Source organism: Diadema antillarum, unplaced genomic scaffold (assembly GCF_040938485.1).
Source record: "Diadema antillarum isolate AM-2024a unplaced genomic scaffold, OU_Dant_1.0 seq00000973_RagTag, whole genome shotgun sequence".
Taxonomy (NCBI): Eukaryota; Metazoa; Echinodermata; class Echinoidea; order Diadematoida; family Diadematidae; genus Diadema; species Diadema antillarum.
This window is the reverse complement of record NW_027271815.1, coordinates 1,586,260-1,603,647: the sequence shown is the minus strand read 5'-3', so window position 1 is coordinate 1,603,647 and position 17,388 is coordinate 1,586,260. Positions and strand designations below refer to the sequence as shown.

General features: G+C 38.0%; 1 long non-coding RNA gene across 2 annotated transcripts; it reads right to left on the bottom strand.

Moving 5' to 3' along the window:
- Positions 1-173: 173 nt before the first annotated feature.
- LOC139742011 (uncharacterized) lies at positions 174-14,179 on the bottom strand. 2 transcript variants are annotated; one of them, XR_011711655.1, is made up of 6 exons: positions 14,046-14,179; positions 10,873-10,962; positions 9,330-9,396; positions 3,020-5,814; positions 2,236-2,366; positions 174-1,201 (listed from the first exon to the last, which is right to left on the bottom strand). It is a non-coding gene; the product is annotated as an uncharacterized lncRNA (long non-coding RNA). The 2 variants fall into 2 exon arrangements; XR_011711654.1 differs by having other exon boundaries at positions 174-2,366.
- Between the last annotated feature and the right edge of the window lie 3,209 nt (positions 14,180-17,388).

Genomic DNA, 17,388 nt, shown 5'->3' with positions numbered 1-17,388 from the left:
AAGCTTCTCTCTATCAGATTTATTCACAGGTCTGTACATGAGATCAATCTTTTTTATTTCTCCCACTTGTCTCACCTCAGATGCATCAATGTCCGCATTTACTGTCTCATCACATGTGTTTTGCAATGGAATTTGTGTCTCTTGCAGGTTTGATACCATTATTTGTTTTTCCTTCTTATTTTCTACACTTCTATCTGAATTCACATGGAATACAGGTAATTTCCCATTCAAAGTACTAGACAGAACAGTAGTTACACTTTCCACTGCGTCAAAATGATTGCCTCCAGTGAACAGAATATATATGGCTCTCTCAGTTGTTACTTTGTTGTAGTATCCAGGTTTCCTTGCAGACAGTATTTGCCAATTTTCTGTTCGATCATCATACACATATATATCACGATCTAGCATATGTGCCATTGAGCTAATATCAGTGTGACCAGCCCATGTTCCTAAATCCATCAATTTCTCTTGAAGAACAAAGTCCCTGACACTCTGATATTTCACTGTGTCTATCACATTTTTAAATAAATCACCCGTTTCCAGTAAATGTGCCACATTGGATTTCCTGAGAATGAAATGGTTTCTTTCGCTGCCAGTAACTACATGAGCAATACTTCTGTAAAAGCAGTTGCCATCACCCATAACTCTCTTGATATTTACAGGTTTCCCAATATACAAACTTTCATTTCTATCCTCCATTGATTCATTGGCAGTACCACTGTAACTGAAATTCAATTTATTGCACAAAGACTGTTTGTCTACGTATGTAATCGGCACAAATTTGAAATTTCGATCTCTTCTTTCTGTTGTCTTTTCAACTGAAACAAATTCAACTTCATTCTCATTCCCATAGCCATCACTGTTTACATTTACTCTGTTTTTCTTTGTTTCATTTTGAGTCTTACAGCTATCACTGTTAGTTCCTTTAACATGATCACAATGTTTTGAAATGTTGCTATTTTGATCATTTGTATTCCTCCATGCAGTATTTACTGAGTTTGATCTCTTGGAGCCACTAGTTGTCAATGCATTTTTCTTAGAATTGGATTCTAATGCCAGACCGGTTAGTTCAAACTGAGTAGTACGTAAATCACATGCCATTGATTTTGCCAAATTCAAACAGTGTACCTGTATACCTTGCCATGATGAAATGCTAAGCAAGACACTGCATCCATCTTGTACCAAGTACCCATCATGACTTCTGGAATGAGAATCAAATACATAATAACCATTGTCATGTGTAATGATTGCAAATGTACTCTCAGCAAAATTCATAAGACATGCATCATATCTGCATAGTTCTTGTTCTAAGGCTTGGCTCAATGACAAAGCACCAAAATTTGACAAATTGTTTTGATTTCCATCCAACACTCCATATTTTGATTCAGCATAGGTTATTTGAAATTTTTCATCCAGAATATGAAGTTCCTTGGGTAATTCATCTATCATTACAAGCTCTTCATTCAGTGGTGAATCCTTCTTTATGTAATAATACAACTCATTCCCAAGTGTCAGAATCTGATCAAGATCACGAGATCTCATTTCGATTCCATTCTTGGTTTGGGTGTAGAGAACTGCCACAAGGGAATTACATGCACATTGTTTGCCAGCAGTGTAACCAAATCGTTGATCACCTTGATTAAAATTTCCTTGTGCGATTGTTTTGGTCATAGGATATGATTGCCTTCTACCACATTCAGAACTTGAGAGTGAAACATGCTTACAGACGCGTTCTTCAGTCTCTAAATCACTTGCAGCTGGTTCATCATCTAATACATGTACTATTGATTCCTGTACATCATATGAATTGTGGTGGTCAGCACTTTTCGCAGAATCATCATTCATTACTATGCAGTCAGATGGATTAGTAGTTTTTTCACTTTCAGGCAAGAATATTGATTCATTACAAACTTCAGCACACTGTGTAGCTGAAACAGGTCTCTGACATGGAGAGTGAACACTTACATCTGTACAAGAATTCACAGGGAACAATTCCTTCACTGATATTTGTCTGTCACTTTCAACATCTTTTCTTTCACTGTAACATGGGTTCAGTTCATGCACATTGTGCATTCTGTCACGTTTCACTTTGGAGATATCATTCGAGCTTGTGTTGTCTCTACTTGTGGAATTACTGTCCTCATGGTCAGATGTTTCATTCTTACACAACTTTTCATTCTTTGCTACATGTTCTCCTTCAGGAATGTCAGGTTTGACCTTTCCATTATTACGCACCTGTGAGTCAGCATTTTTTTCCGGTAGCACACTTTGTCTGTTGATCTTGGTGAAACGACCTTTCTTTCTTGGTTGCCGTGCATTTCCACCTCCATAGAGCCTGTTCACATTCCAAACTTCTTTTTCAATGTCTGTGGAAGGGACAGAGGCACATGTAGTCTGATCACCATTCGGTACGCAACATTCATTACTCATATTCGGAGTGCTTTTAGCCACATCAGCCCAACTTCTCTGTGTTTTTGCATAGATCTGCTCAGTGTATTTTGCCATCACATGAGGTGACTGAACACACTTTGAATATACATTCAATACAGATTCAGTATATACCTGCAGACTATCATTTCGTTCTGTGTCCAAGTTTGCATTCACATTTTGCTTCACGAGTTTACCAGGTTCTTTTTGCTTTGTTTCTGCATTTGATTTCTTGCCCTTGCTGGTCTTGGCTCTTTTCTGTTTTTCAAGATAGTAGGCTTTCATTGCTTTGCCAATGTAGGTCACACCAGGTTGGAGAGGCACACCATTTACTGATCTCACTGAGCTCTTGTTAAAGGTCTTGGTCTTGGGATTGTCAGTCATTGTTTGGGATGTAGTCACTTTTGTCTTCCTTGATTTCACAGTTATCCAACCATCATCCACTGCAGTTTCTAATGGCTGAAATTGGCTCTTGGTCAGATTTGTCATGAAAGTCGAATCTGATTCATCTCTCTCACAATCTGCTCTTTTCTGCACACACACATTTGTCATTTCTAGAATTCCATTGTCCTTTCTTTTCACATACCGGTACCTCTTTTTCAGTCTCTTGCTTGGTTTCCTTCTCTGGTTGCAGCTCTTGCATGATGAATGTGAAACATCAGCACCAGAATCTTCATCACCAATGTCTTTGAGAAGCTCGTATCTGTTGAAATGACAGGGAATGCCAATTTTGTCAAAGATGCGATGGGCAATATTATTGCTTCCACATGCTGAACATATCCAAATCAACCTTGCATCACACAGTCTAGCCTCAGAAATAGTTCCTGTACACATCACATGAAACTGCTTGCCACAATCCTCACATGGTACTCTGCTTTCATTTTCATTGATCACATTACAACATGCATCACATTCACTGACCTCTAGATTTCTCAAGTCACAACTATGGAGGATATCTAGGATATCACCAATAACATTCTTGAATTCACTTGCTTCCATTGTCAAACTACAGGGCTTTGAAAGTAGGTACCTATTACCAAATAAATGTACTGTTCAATCAATATATTCCTTGAATCACTATACTTATATGAATCAGGTCTACCCCTGGTACTCTGTATTGCAATTGACAACAAAATTGTAGAATTGTATTGCCTTGAAAGCTAATATATACGTGAACTGTATTACACTGTACAATGTACTTGCAATGAGGCTGTGACACCAGTCCTTATAATGTTTCTACCAACAGGTGGCGCTTCTTATCTACCGAGAAAAATTATTTGTACAAGGTGTGTTGTTTAATTAGTTACTACCAACAGGTGTCGCTTTTTGTCTGCCAAGAAAAATTATTTTGTGCAATGTGTGTATTCTTAATTGTTTTCTACCAACAGGTGGCGCTCTTTGTCTATTACCTGCTAGTAATGGCTACTGCGGCAATTTCAGGAATGCGATTATAGCACTCGCACCTTTGCTTATCTTTGTGTACACCTATCTTGCCACCAGAAGAAGACTTGTATTGTCTACCGCAATAACGTTTATCACATATAATGCTTTTGTCTTAAGATGGCGCTCTTCAATTCTCTTTTACCGTAAATTCCCCACTCAAGACACCGTTTCTGAAGTGATGCAAGACTATATTTCTATTTTTAAATTTTCAGCAAACTTCTCGCCTCCTGTAAGAGAATTCTCTTTCAATTATGATTCTCTTCAATTCTGATTGCTTTATAGTTTTCACCTCCTTTACAGAATGCACTCTTTATTCAACACTCCTTAAAACTCTTTTGTTAGATTTTGACTCTTTTTCTCCTCAATTCTGACTCTTCCTCTCTTATTACTCTTTCTCTCTTTGATTCTAACTCTTTCTGTCTTTGATTCCGACTCTTTCTGCCTCTGATTCTGAGACTCTCTCTCTCTGATTCTCTTTGAAATTATTTCAAGTTCTTTCAAGATGAGTAGGATCAAAGATTCAGGTTTGCTGAAGATTCAAATTCAGTTAGAGCAGATAGAGTTTTATCTTTGTAATCACAGTCTTCTATTTGTGCAACTTTAAATATCCCAGGTTGGTTCCCTTTTTTTTACAAATTTGCCTATTTCTAAAGTATGTAATAGCAATTTTATAAGATTGTATTTACTCTAATCAAGCCCGTTTTTTCTCTATCACAATTTATATCCCAAGACAAATTCACAAATGACAATGTTTTTTAGTACTCATACTTTCAGATCTCTGTTTCTCCCTAATATCACTCTTTCCTCTTTTTAGTGTAATATCACTCTTTGTATTTAATCTCCAATATTACTCTTAACACTTATTCTGCAATTCCACCCCTTCTACTTATTCAGTTAAATCACTGGTTGCACTTTTTGTGTACTATCACTCTTTGCATTTATTTATTATGACTCTCTGCGCTTCTGTTCCAGTTTATATACAGGGGTTTCACTCGTTTCTTGTTTTCTTGATTGTATGTATACTTTCCAATTTTCTTGTTATATACAGGGGTTTCACCTGTTCTCCGGTTTTCTTGTTATACACAGGGGTTTCACCTGTTCTCCAGTTTTCTTGTTTTTTCAGGGGTTTCACCTGTTCTCTCGTTTATATACTTTCCAATTTTCTTGTTATATACAGGGGTTTCACCTGTTCTCCGGTTTTCTTGTTATATACAGGGGTTTCACCTGTTCTCCGGTTTTCTTGTTATATATACTTTCCAATTTTCTTGTTATATATACTTTCCAATTTTCTTGTTATATACAGGGGTTTCACCTGTTCTCCGGTTTTCTTGTTATATACAGGGGTTTCACCTGTTCTCCGGTTTTCTTGTTATATACACAGGGGTTTCACCTGTTCTCCGGTTTTCTTGTTATATACACAGGGGTTTCACCTGTTCTCCGGTTTTCTTGTTATATACACAGGGGTTTCACCTGTTCTCCGGTTTTCTTGTTATATACACAGGGGTTTCACCTGTTCTCCGGTTTTCTTGTTATATACACAGGGGTTTCACCTGTTCTCCGGTTTTCTTGTTATATACACAGGGGTTTCACCTGTTCTCCGGTTTTCTTGTTTTTTCAGGGGTTTCACCTGTTCACCTGTTTTCTCGTTTGTCAGGGGTTTCACCTGTTCACCTGTTTTCTCGTTTGTCAGGGGTTTCACCTGTTCACCTGTTTTCTCGTTTGTCAGGGGTTTCACCTGTTCACCTGTTTTCTCGTTTGTCAGGGGTTTCACCTGTTCACCTGTTTTCTCGTTTGTCAGGGGTTTCACCTGTTCACCTGTTTTCTCGTTTGTCAGGGGTTTCACCTGTTCACCGGTTTTGTTTTACAGGGGTTTCACCTGTATCCTGTTTTGTTTTACAGGGGTTTCACCTGTATCCTGTTTTCTTATCCAGGGGTTTCACAGACCTGTAAAGAAAGAAAACAAAAAGAACATAAGCTTTGTTGAAATTATATTGTGGTTTCTGATCCTGCCTCCCAAAGTCAGGGGAAAATTATGCTGCCCTACGATCTAAAACTCTGAAATTTTCAAGTTTGACTGCACTATTACTAAGAGGTCACTATGGGTAACGAAATTATGGTGGCAAAATCAAACTGATGATATCTGCTCTTCATTTCTTTTTTTTTTTTTATAATATAACCGGGAGGGGTAGCCATTATATTAGAGCGGAAAAACTAATATCATTTTCTTCATTCACTCAAAGTTAGCTTTCGAAGTTACTTCCTTTTGTGACCTGAGGGAAGCATAATTTTCCGAGACTTTCTTACGCAATAACACTTGCTGTCTTCCAATATAATGTTTTGTCTTCTAGATCTCCTTTGACAATATATTCCTCATCAATATACATGTAGTATTACCAAAAGATGCATAAAGTTTTGACATATATCTGATGCAAAAATAAAAAAATAGATAAATTTGACTTCTGACTGGCAGGACACTAAATGTGGACTTCATCACTCTCATCAATTGTGAACAAAATTGACATAGCAATAAACAAATAATTGGGAACACATGACCTCAACATGACTATTTTTCCTCATCCTCATCAGCACACTTGATATAATGACCATGATCATGTATACCAATGTACCAAGGGTGACACGACATTTGCTCCAGTCTACATATCTCGAAACATTAAAGGGTAAGGTCAAGGACATGATTTCATTTTTTGTTCAGAACAATGCAAAGTTTAGGATTAGCGTTAGCATTACAGTTAGCGTTAGGTTTAGGGTTATCATGGCAAAAGTAGACCGGAGCTACTGTTGCGAGAGCAAATGTCATGGAACCGTACCACATTAGAACATGATTCATGCAGAAATAAATAATTGAGAGGTACTGAAACAGTTTGTCTTCCAGACCCTAGCGCCCTCTCTCAACGGTATTTTAAAAATATTTTAAAGACATCAATGCACTTATTTACAAATTTACCAACTGAATATCATAAGTTACATGAAGACTATATTCTGTAATTTTCAACGCATTCCATGCAAGCGAACTGATTTTATGGCAAAGAGAAGCTTTCATTATTTTTGTTGGAAATGCCAGCAAAAATTATTTGTTATATAAAATTGCAAAATCTAACCCCGTAAACACATTTTTGTTTTTCATCCCCCTCACAGTTGTTTAAGATATAAACATTCAAATAATATATGAATAGACTGGAATGGTGACATGCTACCTTGATGGAATTTATGAATACTAAGGACAGGCCTTAAACAAAGTGCCAATTTCATGACAAAGTCAAAGTACTTTTTTATGCAAAATGATAAAGTAAAAATAAGGTCCTTTTGTCACAATCTTAACAATTCAATCAAAGTTTTTGGTACCAATGGCAAAGGTATTGGTATCAACGACAAAGGTAATTGGTATCAATTTAATGGCAGAGGTTACTGGTATCAATTCAATGGCAAAGGTAATTCGTATCAATGGCAAAGGTAATTGGTCTCAATGGAAAAGGTATTGGTATAATGGCAAAGGCAAGTATATTCCATCTTACAATGCATCTATTGTGAGTGCTACAGTAGTCTTCACGGATCTGAACAATCCAAAGTGACACACAGTAAACTAGGAAGCAGTGTGCTGATACATTTGGATTGTACTACTCATATCAGCAGGAATGTGAACAAACTCTTGGCATATTTCTGAATTGTGCTTACACACACCTTTTTACTAATTAATATGACATAATTTTTAATTAGCCAAATGGTTTTAGAGCTACACAAGTCTCCCACTTCACCCTTTGTCCCACTTGACCCCAGTCTTCCCTATTCCTTTACAGCAATACTAACCCTATAAACAAGGGATTTTGTAATCTCAAGTCAGTACACATTGCCAGTAATTTGAATCAACCATACAACAGTAGTGTAGTTTGGCAGTAGGCTATAAAAAATTGATGAAAACAAGCACAACTGGTGTAGGGCCTACACACAACACAGTGTACACCACTTAAGTGATGTCAATGTGTGCTATATTCCATTTGTCATCACCCACTGCAAAACTTGCACTTGTGTCCTTAGAGTACATTAAAACCCTCGTAAACAACTTGAAGAAGGAAACATTTCCTTTATAAACAAGACAATTGCCAAAATGTCTCTTGTCCGTTTGCACAGAATAGAAAAAATTCTAACTCTCAAAGTTTGGTAACCCATGTCTGTGACCTTTAACCTTGTAATGACCTTCAACTCTCCAAGAGATATCTACCAAATAAGATTCGTTCCAAACAGACATGTCCGTCAAGAGCTGTGAGAAATTACCAAAATGCACCCTAAAAAACATGACTTTGGCCCCTAAAAGATCATTGACCCCTGCCTGTGACCTTCAACCTTGTGGTGACCTTCATCTCCCAAGGAAACATTTACCACCTAAGTTTGGTTGCAAACAGACATGTCCATCAAAAGTCATGAGCCATTATCGAAACACGCCATCAAACACTTGTCTTCAGCCCTTAAAGTTCATTGACCCCTGCCTGTGACCTTTGACCTTAAGGTGACCTTGCTGTTTAGTAAAATGTGTAACTTTCCATAACCACTCTATCCTCCAAATTTCATTAAAATTGAACCCCTCAGTACAGATATTCCAGTTTTTGTAGCGTTACAGACAGACGACAGACAAGCCGACAATGGACGGTCGGACGCTGCACACAATCCCTTAGTCCCGCCCCTCACCTCCAATGGGCTCAACAAAAACCTACAATAGGCAATCACGTACAACTCAAATGAAGTCGTTCAGTGCCCTGTTCCATCTCTCATGAACCCAAGGTAAAACTGCACTATTAGTCTATTGAAGATACTGGTATCCTCACAATAGACTACACAAGCCTGATTCTTGTCCAAAAAAAAAAAACTGCAATAACTTATTCTCCTAAAGTGAATAATTGTACATCCTGCATAACCTTTAGTCACTACCAACAATACGCAAGTATTTACTTTAGTGGGATATACTATAGTGCAATGCCAGTTATCATAAACACCAATGGCAGACATATTCCTTCACAGGAATACTACATATTGCGCAGTGTTACGTCACATATTGCCTGTATTTTAAAGCTACCATGTAGACCTTACTGCAGTTTGGCACTAGGATGATGACTGATGAAATAACATCCAACTGCTGCACACAGATCACAATCTGCACCCCTGTGTGGTTTATTCAGTCTTTTAACACCCCAGTGCAAAACTGCACATGTGTCCTTGGTACATTAGCCTGCTAAAGATGAGTCCCAAGTATACTCAGTCTGGCGTCTAAGGAAAAAGCATTTTATATCAATATCAGTTCATTTTCATAAAAGAAATACTGCTATCTCCACAGTAGACTGCTCAATTCCAACTCCTGCCAAAAAATAACATTTGTACCTAAAGTGTTAAGGGTAATCGGCAATGCACAATAATTTAGCCCGCTAAAGTGAATTACCCAAACACTATACCACTTTGCTCTGTCCACAAAAAAAAAAAACCCGAATCCTCCACAGATCCAAATGATGATGAGGAATTCTGAAACAAAAAACAAAAATGCTATTATTCAATAAAATATATATCTTTTCTAATATAACATGCAAACATAAGTAACGTTTGAATATCATAACAATCATGAATAATTAACATTCCAGTATTCTTGGTTTTGACATAGACTGTCTCTAATGTATCGCATGTTGAATGGCCCAAACTTCTACACTGTTTGCTACTGAAACACATGAAGTAATAGTATTGCAACTCATGCCTTTCTGACTTGACAATATACCACCTAAATTTGGATCCAAACAGACATGCCCGTCAGAAGTTATGAGAAATTATCAAAATGCACCCTAAACAACTTTTTGGCTCCTAAGAGTTCATTGACCCCTGCCTGTGACCTCCGACCTTGTGGTTACCTTCATCTCCCAAGGAAACATTTACTACCTAAGATTGGTTGCAAACAGACATATCCATCAAAAGTTATGAGCCATCATCGAAACACGCCATAAAAAAACTTGACTTCCGCCCTTAAAGTTCACTGACCCCTGCCTGTGACCTTTGATCTTAAGGTGACCATGCTGTTTGGTAAAATGTGTAACTTTGCATAACCACAGTACCCTCCAAATTTGATTAAAATTGAAGCCCTCAGTACAGATATTCCAGTTTTTGTAGCGTTACAGACAGACGACAGACGAGCGGATAAAGGAGGGACAGACACTGCACACAATCCCTTAGTCCCGCCCCTCACCTCCAATGGGCTCGACAAAAACCTACAATAGGCAATCACGTACAACTCAAATGAAGTCATTCAGTGCTCTGTTCCATCTCTCATGAACCCAAGGTAAAACTGCACTATTAGTCTATTGAAGATACTGGTATCCTCACAATAGACTACACAAGCCTGATTCTTGTCCAAAAAAAAAAAACTGCAATAACTTATTCTCCTAAAGTGAATAATTGTACATCCTGCATAACCTTTAGTCACTACCAACAATACGCAAGTATTTACTTTAGTGGGATATACTATAGTGCAATGCCAGTTATCATAAACACCAATGGCAGACATATTCCTTCACAGGAATACTACATATTGCGCAGTGTTACGTCACATATTGCCTGTATTTTAAAGCTACCATGTAGACCTTACTGCAGTTTGGCACTAGGATGATGACTGATGAAATAACATCCAACTGCTGCACACAGATCGAAATCTGTACCCCTAATATGATGTCACTGTGTGCTTTATTCAGTCTTTTAACACATGTACCCCAGTCCAAAACTGCACTTGTGTCCTTCATACATTAGCCTCTTGAAGATGAGTCCCAAGTATACACAATCTGGGGTCTAAGGAAAAAGCATTTCACATCAAAATCAGATCATCATCTAAAAAAAAAAATACTGCTATCTCCACAGCAGACTACCAAATCCCAACTCTTTCCAAAAAACAACATTTGTACCTGAAGTGTTAAAGATAATTGGCATTGCACAGTAATTTAGCCCGCTAAAGTGAATTACCCAAACACTATACCAGGAAAATGACCACTTTGCTCCGTCCACAAAAAGAAAAACCAAATCCTCCACAGATCCAAATGATGATTAGGAATTCTGAAACAAAAAACAAAAATGTTATTATGCAATAAAATATATATCTTTTCTAATATAACATGCAAACATAAGTAATCTTTGAATATCATAACAATCATAAATAATTAACATTCCAGCATATTTGGTTTTGACAGACTGTCTCTAATGTATCGCATGATGAATGGCCCAAACTTCTACAATGTTTGCTACTGAAACACATGAAGTAACAGTATTGCAACTCATGCCTTTCTGACTTGACAATATTCGCATGAAACAATGAAAAATTACCTGAAAATTTGTGCAGTTTTGATAGGATACCTAACAAAAATACTAGTCCAAAACTCTTTAAATAATGTCAAACATTTTGAAGGATATTAGGACAGAAACAGAAAAGAATAAAACCTTGTTTCATAATTATTAATAATATTTAAATACTGTAAAACATGATATATTGGCGGCACGAATTTTTCGCGAATTGGAACCGACAGCCTTTTTCGTGGCATGAAATTTTCGCGAAGTGCCACTGGCGTTCAATGCATGTAGTGTAAACAAGGACTTTCGCGTGCATTTTAATTTCGCGATTCTTGGCGCTCGCGAAATTAAAGTGCACGCAAAAATTTGTTTTACAGTAAGAAAATTCGGGCAAATGATATCTATTTTCGGGCAAGTGTTTTGCAAGTATCAAAATTACCTAGCCTAATCAGGCAATTGCCCCCCCCCCCCCCAAAAAAAAAAAAAAAAAAAAAAACCAAGAAATTGTGTACCACCCTGAAACTGCCCTAATTATCCATTAAAGGGGAAGTTCAAGACTGGAACGGAGTTTGCAAATTTCCTAAAGAATCTTAGGTACGGTAATTATCCCAATTCCAATAAAGATACATTTCTGACAATTAAGAACTCGTACCTAAGTACAATGTAGTCTCTTCCCCTGTATGCCCCCTAAAAAAAAGGAAAAATGAAAGGGAGAAATGTTGTTTTTCGTATTTTATTACCACTTTTAAATCATTCTGATTATCTGCGCCACGTCATCCTCTAACCCTAAGGAGTCCATGAAAGAGTCTATGACTGAGCTCATCATATTAGGTTGATCACGTCACGCTCACTCTGTTCTAGGTTTCTGCTTACGTGCCTACCTCTGTCAAGCAGAGCTACCAAGTCTCACGCATGCTGCGCGAGACTCTAGAATTTAGGGGCCATCTCACAATCTCATGCATGACACCCATTTTTCTCACGCATAGGGCGAAGTCTGCAACTTGGACCTATAATAATGAGCATAGCTCAAAAGATTTAAGTGATAGTTGCAATTGAGGGTATATTTCCCTTTTGTCTGTCAAAATAAGAAAAAAAATAATCACTGAAGTGTGCACCTGACCGCACCATTAAGAGCAAAAAATTGAAAAAGCTCCCTACCGTGGGAGGCCACAGGAAGGAAAAACCCTCCCACACCCTCACTCGCGCGCACATTCGCACGCCGAGATACCAAGTTATGAAAATCTCACTCATAAAAATTGTTTGAACTTGGCATCCCTTGTCAAGTGGCAGTGTACAAGATAAATTTCCCTCCACCATAATGGAGTGTGTGCAGTGCATCTATGTACAGAGCATCTATTCACAGGGATGCCAAGTTCAATTTTTAGCTCTTAGACCGTTCTAGTCTTAATGGCACGATCAGGTGCATAATAAAGCGACCATCTTTTCTTTTACTTATTTTGAAAGACAAAAGGAAAATATAGGCCTAGACCTTATGTCTACCTTCAATTGTAACTATCACTTTAATCCTTTGAACCATGCTCCTTATTATGGGCCCTAATTCCAGACTTTGCCCCATACGTGAGAAAAATGGGTGCCATGCGTGAGATCGTGAGACGACCCCTAAATGCTTGAGTCTCACTCACAATGCGTGAGACTTGGTAGCTCTGTATTCATATCATGCACAGAAATCACTGCTATTACACCACATAAATACGCCCTCTATCGATCTGTTAGCTAAGAAATGGCGTCCGTATTTCGCCCATGGACCTACTGACGTACGTTCTACTATTGACCGAAAGATCGGTCTGTATCTGTCCGTCGGGGAATGTTCCGCGGAGACTGCGTCTGGCTTCACGGATCCCCTCCGTATACAGACCGAAGTCAATGATTGCGGCTCCTGTGTGGAGCAGTCGCGCACAGATCAAACGTTACGATAAACCAAATTTCAGACAGCTTTTTTACATTCAAACAAGTATGACATGACATGACACATTATGCAGCAATATTTGGGATAAATTTCTCACATTGTGCAATCGAAATACTCACATAACCTCGGTTATAATGCAGAAATTTTATCGATATCGCAACATCGCCGTTCGCGAGCAGTAAGTCGCCATTTTGAATCTGTAACAATTGCTAAGCCAATCACATGCGAGGTACGTGTTTTAGTAAAACAAACACGTAGAAACTACCTCGCATGTGATTGGCTAATAGATTCATAGTGTATGTTTCTGCAGTTTGAATGTGACGACGCGACAGGCTGTGTTTTACGTTGAAAATTCTCCTAAAATGTTGGATTATTCATTAATCTGGTGAGTGTAACCTATTCATAAAAAAATAAATTCACCATACAAGCTTAAATTTGCCGACCTAGGGCCGTGAATTAGACGCAATCGAGAAGGGTGAGGTACCTCACCCAATTTTCCATAGAGACAGTGGTTAAGAACATCCACACAGCAATGGGTACTGCAACCTTCCGTCTGTCTACGGGGGACAGCGTTAATGGCAAAATATAAAAGAGTCCTCCGGACAGACGGATCTTTCTGTCTAGTTCTACTACTACCCCTAAATCACTATCTCTTTGGAATTGAATGGAACTTAGGCTTCTTACAAATCTCACCTTGCCCATAGATTCAGGTAACATGGTCTAACATTAAATTCTACGTAACTACGTTAGAAACCTTGCTTGCGACCAACAGCCTCATACGCACTACAACGTACATTCAGGGAGGTATCTCCCTTGATTTTACTTTAATAGCTGCGGGGGCCTGCATGTGGTGCATACGGTGGGGCCAGATACCAAGAATCGAGTAAGGGGGACAGTCTGTGTTTAGACATGCCTGTGCACCTACCTGGTATGGTACTCGAGCTGAAAACTCAGTGTCAAACAAAGGTCGTGTCTTAGGCTAGGAAGAAATTAGACGTAGAGTAGTCGTAGAAAGTTTACAGTTACCATCACACCATAGCTTTACGTACGTCGTGATTGCATATAAAGTACTGTAGCACATCGTACCACTGTAAACACGCGTACTGTATACACGTACACGGTATAGGGATCGGAGAACATGTGTGTACGTGTATAGAGCGCACGCAGTTTGGTAGGTACATAGGCGGAAGCACAGAACATCAGTCTTACAAGGAGTTCTGTGGGCTGAAGACGTTGTCACGCACAAACGCTCAAACTATGGCAAGCCGAGTGTATTTCCTAACCATTAACTACAGTTCAAATTTACGATCAGCTCGATATCCGAAAGTTCGTTATTCCGAGGGCTCTTTATTTTTCTTTCTTTCTTCCACTTTCTGTGCAATAAATCAACAACAACAATGGCTATCAACCACACATTCTCCACATGTTTAGTTCATGTCACGAACATAATTCCATGAAATAACAACTACTTGATCAGACACCATCTTGGGTAGGTAAATTATGGTCAAAGGTAAAAAATGTCTAATCGTGTATCTTGATAAATGCACGTCCTATCTTTCCCACATTTTGCACACGTAAGGAACATGTTGCAAGAATCATTTCATAAAATAACTTTTTGCTCAGATGCCATCTTGGCTGTGTAAAGTGGAATCAAAGGTCAAATGTAAATATTTTCCACACACACATGGACCTCGATAGATGTATCATCTCATAAAATAACGACGATTTGGTCTGACGCCATTTTGGTTGTGCAAATGAGGTATTATCTCTATGGGAGTACATTTTTTCTGGAAATTTTAGTACATGTCAAGCACATATATTTCTCATAAAGTAAGTGATTCATCAGACAATGTCTTTTCTCGGTAAATTAGGGTCAGTAGTCACAACATTTATTTCCGAATAAATCGGATCACCTAATTTGTCAGTGTTGACAAATTCTAAGTCTAGTTAGGTGATCCGAGTATCCTCTCGGATCACCTTCTGTATCTGTACTGATTCTTTATTCTTCTTTCTTTATTTCTTTATTTCTCCGCAAAAGTTGTGCAAGAGTTAGCTCAGAAAGTGCATTGCCTATCAATGTCAAACTTATACCATATATGTATCATGTCCCAAAGACGACGGGTCAAGTAAAATCGTAGTGATCAGTCGACCGTGACGTCACTATGACGTCATTATATGAAAACACATTTTCATGCATATCTCATAAATGGAATGGAATTTTTTAATGTAAATTACGTCACATATATTTCAAGTCAAGCGGGTTCTACTCATTTTCTCAAAAATTCATATTTATCTTAACACGCGCGCGTACGCGCGCGTTGAAATATTTGTATGCTCAAATCGAGCTCAAAATTTTTTTGCACACGTTTCAGATCATTTGGAGCATTTTTTGAAAAATTGAAAAAATTGGACGGACGCGTACGCGCGCGCACATATTCGCACGCACAGCTAGTATGCAATAGAAATTTTCAGTTTTTTTACACGGATGGGATGTCCAAAATGTCAAGGAATATTTCTACCAAGTTTCAAGTCGATCCGACTCAATATGACGTCATACGGGCCCGTCAAACTCAAAATTCCGCGCGTGCGTCAATGGGGATACACAGTGCAACTATGCCAAACAACCGCCAATTTTAAATCGGATTTTACTCGTCAGGATGGACGGTGACCCCCCATTTTCTTGACATATTCTGAAAGCTGAAGAGTTGTACATGTTATTTCATGGGTTGGCTATGCTGACAAAATGATTAAAAGATATCAAATTTCGTAATAAAGTAAAAAAAGTAAATTTTCAAAATGACGTCATCAAATTTCAAGTTCATTCGAGCTTATCTCACTAATCCTTTGCCAATTTTCACCCAAATTTCAATATGTTGTAGCTTATGAAATTCTCTTTCATAAATGTAATTAAACAATTTTGATTTGATGACGACATTACCTCGAAAAAATGGATTGAAGGTAACCTTGTCAAATTTGACCAGCTTACGTGTAATCTCTATGGGAGTGCAATTTTTATGGAAATGAAAATTGACATGACTATCTTTATCGAGCACTAGCTCACTTATGCTTCGGTGAATTTCTCTAAGATTTTAATATGTTGTAGCTGAGATGTACGGCTATCGTAAGTGTGCCCTTCGTTTTTTCATACGCTGTCGGAATCACGTGAAAAAACGTGGTTGAAATTGAAGTTTATCTTAGATGTATTGAAATATTTCTTTCTTTTTGCAACTTTCTTTGCAATAACTCAAGAAAAACAGCCCCTATCACCTTCATATTTTGCACATGTTTAGTTCATGTCATGAAAATTATTTCATAAAATTACAACTACTTGATCAGACGCCATCTTGGGTATGTAAATTAGGGTCAAAGGTCATAGATGTTTCATCCTGTATCTTGGTGAATACATGTCCTATCCTTCCCATATTTTGCACACGTCAAGACTATGTTACAGGGATCATTTCATAAAATAACCACTTTTTGCTCAGATGCCATCTTGTTTGTGCAAAGTGGGGTCAAAGGTCATATGTACTTCTTTTTCTATCTCTGCTATGACGTGTTGTCTCTATGGGAGGGAATTTTTTAGATGTGAAAATTGACATGACTCTTTATATCGAGCACTATCTTACTTATGCTTCGGTGAATTTCTCTCAGATTTTAATATGTTGTAGCTGAGACTTTGCAGTATCAGGACTCGAATGATTGATTAAAAAAAAGATCGGATCACCTTAATTTGTCAGTGATGACAAATTACAATCTCTAGTGTTAAACTTCCCGTTGTCACAAAAAAGTTCTTTCTCCTCAAATGTTGTGTAGAGGTTAGCTCAGAAAGTCCTCATCCTATCAATGTCAAAATTATACCATATATGTATCATGTCCCAAAGACGACAGATCTAATAAAATCATAGTGATCAGTCGAAAGTGACGTCACTATGACGTCATTATATGAAAACACATTCTCATTCATATCTCATTAATGGAATGGAATTTTTCTATGAAATTTACCTCACATATAGTTCGAATCAAGTTGATTCTACTCATGTTCTCAAAATTCATCTGTACTCTTCGAACGTGCGCGTACGCGCGCGTTCAAATATTTGTACGCTCCAATCGAGCTCAAAATTTTTTTGGACACGTTTCAGGCCATTTGGAGCATTTTTTGAAAATTGAAAAAATCGGACGGACGCGTACGCGTGCGCGCATATACGCACGCACAGCTAATATGCAATAGAAATTTCCCGTTTTTTCACTCAGATCGGATATCTGAAATG